The following is a 6000-nucleotide window of genomic DNA, read 5'->3' as shown; positions in this document are numbered from 1 at the left end:
TCATGATGTAAGAAAGAAAATTGCTAGTAAGGCAACAAGTTCTAGTTTCCACCAGAGGTTAGTCACTACATTGCAGTGATTCACCACTGAACTGCTATTGCTTATAGAAGAGCTGATTTATGGCACTGTAGGCTTGTATCAGTCTTGATTGTGAAGGGTAAACCTTCTGACTCTGTTTTTAGACGCAAACATTTAAAGCTTTTGGGTAGTGGGAGGTATTGTGATTCACTGAAGTGTGGCTTTAGAAATGTTTCAAGTGGTTAGATCTGAATCAAATGCCTGTCTCTTGTATGGACTCTTGTTTAAACTGCCAATCTGCAAAATAAACAAGGCACAGTCAGACATGTGCCTTAACATGCCTGTAGTTCTGCTATGTCAGAGGGCTTCTGGCCCTGATGTTGATCCATGGCATTTCAGGCCACAAGCAGTTGGTGGAAAATACTATGTGCAGAATAAATCCAAACAATATTCTGTGGTTCTGAGAGGTATAATGTTTGGGAGACAGGTAACCACTGCAAATCTGACTACCTGGTGTTTATTTTTTAATTCCTCTATTTTGCCAAACAAAATTGTGGCCTGGCAAACAACTTACACCTTTGTGGTGGAAAAAGCATTTCTCACAGCAGAATTCCACTCCAGTGGAAGTCAGTTTTAATTATTATTTATTCAGATGTCTAATGTCAGTGTTACCAGAAAGAAAAGCCAAGGAGCAAAAATGCTGGAAAAGATTAGACAAAGAGGGGGAAGTAAAGGCCATTGCTGGCTAGGGAGAAGTTGACTAGTTGGCTAGGTGAAGACAGGGACCTTGTCATGTTGTCTTGGAAAAGATGAGCACAGGACTGGACTACAAGGGATTTTTCCTCTCTGACTTCTGGTTGTGTATAGCAGATCTCCTGCACAAAAAGTTTGTACTGGTTTCTTACTGCCTCTAGCAGTTTGCACAGTTTCAGGCATCCCTTGGTGTTTGGTCAGCTTTGCTCCTCAGCATTCTCTTCACCATACCATCTTCCAGCCAGTGAGAGCATGACAAATCCTTTTAAGTTTTTCTTAATTAGCAGTCGCAAGCTATTTGTCTGAAGTCAAGGCTACTCAAAGGAATAGGACAGTTCTCCTTCCAACCTCATGACTGATGTGTTCTTCATGGGCAGAGGGCACCAGGCACTCTCAGGCCAAGGAGTTCAGATGCCTGCATGCTGTGTAGTGCGTGACCTACCTGTGTGCGTTGTGGCATCTTCCTATCATGTAGACTCATTCATCTGCATGTAAAAGGTGACCCCAGCACTGGAGACTGCAGGCAGAAGAATGAATCCTTTAAATCACAGGGCTGTGTATACTGTTTCATTATATATGCTGTTTTATCCCAGGGATCAGGCTCAAACCCAAGCAAAAATGCAGAGATTTAGAAAGGCATGTCAGATCTTTAGCCCATCTCTGTTTGGTTTAAAAATATTTCCTTCTGTTAAACTGCTCCCTTATCATTTTTCATCCTTGCTGTGCTTACAGATATCCTTGCATTTTGCAGCCAACATTCACGTAGATTCTATTAGCTTTTTGGCACTGCCAAGTGAGGTCTTTACTTTGGGCATTCTCACTGCACTTTGCCAGGATATGGGATAAACTTTTAGCAGCAGTGATGTATACAACTTTTGAAGATTATCTGAATTATCCAAATAGTTGCACTGAAACAGTAAAAACTTCAGTGATAGAGGTGGCTGATGAATCCACAAGAATTCATGACAATAATGAAGCTTACTGGAGAGATGTGGCAGAAGACGGGAAGATGTGCTGATGACAATCTTCATATTGACCATAGTTTTCCTAAGTTGTTGACTGAAAATATAAGAGATATAAGTATTTGATTAATCAGCTGTGGTTGAGTCATTTGTCTGAACAAATTGTGGCATTTAGATAAGCAGTGAAGTGTTGCAGTTGCTTGCTGTGTGTGGATGTGGGAGACCTGATGTTTCTGCTACCAGAATGATTGCAAGCGTGCCTTCATAGTGCTTGTCCAGCAGCTTGGTTGCAGGTGATATTGATGATGTTTCAGAATTTCCTTTACTTGATGTCTCTTGCTTGTTTCTAACATGTTGCCCCTGTCTTTTCCTTTCTTTCTCTCCTTTTCCTCTCCCTACTAGACTCAGAGCTTTAGATTTTGCTTGACCACATAGGAGGATATCAGACTTAAGAGCATACTTAAGACCTGTGCACAAACAGCCACCAGGCCATAAATGTGATGAATTGTCCAGTGCTCAAGGAACAACAGAAGGGACATTATTACAACTGGACTGCTTGCAAGTGGATTTTAACAAAGGCTTTTATTAATCTGTTTTTCTGTTATCCAACTAACATGTTGAGAAGTAACTGTCTTCCAGCTGCCCCATAAAAGAGGTCAGTAGCATTACGTAATGTTGCACAGAGCCCCTCGCTGCTTGTATATTGGCATTGTTCTCAGTGTTTCCTCTTAGGTATTCAGCCACAGAGTCCCACCCAAAGCTTGCAGCTGTATGCAACCAAAGGAGAGGCTGTCTAATAATTGAGGGTGTGATTCTCTTAGTGGAATAGAAAGGAAATACAACGGAAAGAGGCAAAAGAAGCCAAAATGTTGTTTTGCTCTGTTTTATTTATATTGTTTGCTTCCTAGAAAAATAAGCATGCAGAGCTCAGATACAGATTTGCATAACAACAAACTAGGCAGTGCTCTGCAAGCCTGGCTGGAATATTTGTTACAATTTGCATCACTTGGGAGCTTAATAAGTGTGGGAATGTGGCCAGCCTTTTATCAGGTTGTCATGGAAGAGATTTTAATAATTACAGACAGAAACAAACTGTAACTAACACTGGCAACATAATATTTTGGGAAAGGTTGGAGGGGTGAAACTCAGGCAGAGAATAAAAATAGTGGTTAATGTGTGGCATCTGTTGGAACATATTGAAACTGGGGAGATTGATTTGTTCCAGAAAACCACCAGCAAACAGCGGCAGACACGACATTGTGTAACTGTGGCGTGTATCTCAGAAACATGGTCACATTGAGTAAAGTTAGAACATGTCAGTTTTCATATTTCTAAGTAGGAAAGCTTAACTACAGAAGTCAAACTGCATGACAGATGTCATGTACGCACAGTCAAGTGACCTGTTAGAGCAGGAGAGATAAGAGAATGCATCCAGGAGTGGGTGATGTGTCAGCAAACCAAGGAATTATACTTTTTTTTAGACAGCATTGAGGGAATTAAGCAGCAGCAAACTTTTTGTTCTGTGTTAGAACTTTAAAAGTTTCTCAAACTTTCCTGAGTGCTGAATAATATACTTGGTAGTCAGTTGAAAAATTAAGTTCTCCTTACAATACCTAAAATATCCATTTCATCACCACTGCTCAGCCTTTGCACTCAATCTGGCCATCCAGACGTAACCTAGGTTGCCTGCCACCCACCCCCGTGACATAATTAAGAGGCAGCTGTTAGATGCATGTGCATGACTCTTCCAGCATGTGAGTAGGTCATCTAACTGGAAGTTCTCCTTGGCCATAACAGAGGTCTGAGTCCTGATCATGGGTTGTCAGTGCTGAGGGCAAAGCTTGTGGTCCTCAGGGGAGAGTAGTACTGCCTGTCACACAGCTCTTCCAAATTGTTCATACCATTGCCGTATTGACCTCTCAGAAGAAGATGTGGTGGCACTGGGTAATGGCCTCAAGCTGTGCTGGGGAGGACCAGGTTGGATATTAAGAAAAACTTCTTTTCAGAAAGAGTGGTGAGGTATTTGGAAAAGGCTGCCAAGGGAGATAGTGCATTCACCATCCCCACCATCCCACCGTGGATGTGGCATTGAGGGACGTGTTTAGTGGGCATGCTGAGGATGAGTTGGTGGTTGGGCTACTATATGATCTTAGAGGTCTTTTCCAATTTTAATCATTCTGTGATTCTATAATGTGCTCTGAGAGCTGGGCCCAGTTCACCAGCCAAATGTTGACTGCTGCGTTGACATTCAGACTGGCAAGTAGCCAAAAGGTAAAGGGAATGAGTTCCCACACTTTGAGCAAACATCCTCAGCCCCCAGATTTTGAACTATGAGGATGCCAGCACTTTAGAAGCTCAGCTGTAGAAGCAGACTCTAGAGATGGCTGTATGCTGTCGCTTCCACTCTTACTGAGCCTGTGCAGAAGGACAAATATGCCTGCCAACTACTTATACTTCTCCAGAAGGCTGCTTCAGCAGATCCTGACGCTGGGCTTACAGATGCCCTGACATCTTTAAATATCTTCTTTAGACTAAATATGAAAACAGACATCTCAAATGTGAACTACTGGCCTTTACAGTTTTGAATTATCTTGTACAAAAAACAAAAACAAAAACAAAAAACAACAACAAAAAAAACTTGTTAAATTCAGAAGCTGGCTTTAGGAATTTAACTTTCAGGAAAGTCTACAAGAAATGCCAAGGTCTATTTTACTCTGGATAGCAATATAGAATCTGCTTTGGTTTTAAAGTCTAGTAATCTACATCTTCTGCCATCAGGTGGCTCAGCATAGAGAGTGAGGGGTGGGACTGATTTCCTGCCCCACAGATCTATGAAGTTTTAAAAACTTTCTTCATCTCCAACAGGGATGGAAAATTAAAGTGTTTCCAGGAATCTGTCAAGATTTAAAAAAAAAAAAAAAAAAAAAAAAAAGGGCAGGTTATTTTGAAGTGCAGCATTTGATTTTGATTATTTCTGTATATTATGTGTTGGAATTAACCACTATCCACTGAGGAAAAAGCACTCCTTTCCCAATAAAAAAAAAAAAAAGCAACACCCCATCTCCCCACTACACAAAGCTCAAAAACAGTGCTTGTAAAATTAGCAGAAGTTTCTAAATACAGAAGTTGGATCAACTTTCAGACCACTTTCATTCACAAGACATGAGTTTCAGAGAAAAGTACAGGAATGTCTTGTCTAATCAAGTTTCTGTTTTGATAACCAGCATTTCCCAACTTAAAATGCTTTGCTGAAGATTTCTGAGCCATTTTAATTCTAAAAAGACCTAAATCAGGAGGAAGCACGAGACAATAAACTACTGAATTTTATTATTACTTGAGGATTCCTCTGTAAAATAAGTTACCACAAGCAGCTGCTCAGAGCCTGTGAAACTTCATTTCACTGAAAATAAAATGTTTTATGGAATTAGTTTTTATCCAAGAAATGGCATTAAAGAGATGGGCAGACCTTTTTTATTTTTATTTTATGGCCTAGAGTTTTGCCCAGCAGTCGATAAGCCCTTAAGATTGAAACTCACATTTTGCCTGGTTGAGAATTATCAGAGATGGAAAGTTCCTCTCTGAATCAAATAGAGCAGAACTTGAACTTGGAGCTCCCTAACCCAGACTGGTTCCCTTACTGATGGGGATTCAATACTCACATCTTTTGCCAAATTGCAGCATTTGAACAGAATTCTGTTTATACAAAACATTCAAAAAGTGTTAGTTTTCATTCCAGTGTGGAATTGAAACCAAACTCTGAAACCTCAGAGTTGCTGCAAAACACAGTTGTCCTTCAGTCAACTCAAAGGGCTGCTTTGTGTCTCAGGAGCTTGCAAAATAACTGGATCACAGGCCACCTTCTGGGCCCAGATTTTGTGACTGTATTTCTGAAGGTTTTTAAAGCACTAGACAATCTTGCAATCCATCAGTATTGATACCTCTAGCCTCAGTGCTGCTGGTATGGAATATATTTTTACCCTGCTGTGTGCCACTGACTGGTGGATGAATAGGCAGCAACTTCGGAAACTACACAAGCAGCAACAGCTTTGAAGTAATTCTTTCAGTAACAACTGTGTGCTTGTGCTGCCCTGTGCATTAGAGCATGGGTCTCAGTTTTGTTGACATTGTTTTATTCCTTGTTTCCAAAGTTCAGTGACACTGAAGTCGATCATAGACGAGTCCAACCTACAGAATTTACAGGCAACCAGTGTTGTGCCTTGAAGACTTGTGACTGACTGCAGTTTCTATTCTCCTTGGCACCTGACTC

The sequence above is a fragment of the Lagopus leucura genome, unplaced genomic scaffold, assembly GCF_019238085.1.
Source record: "Lagopus leucura isolate 7727_CA_CO unplaced genomic scaffold, USGS_WTPT01 Super-Scaffold_100157, whole genome shotgun sequence".
NCBI lineage: Eukaryota > Metazoa > Chordata > Aves > Galliformes > Phasianidae > Lagopus > Lagopus leucura.
This window is presented reverse-complemented; position numbering follows the sequence as displayed.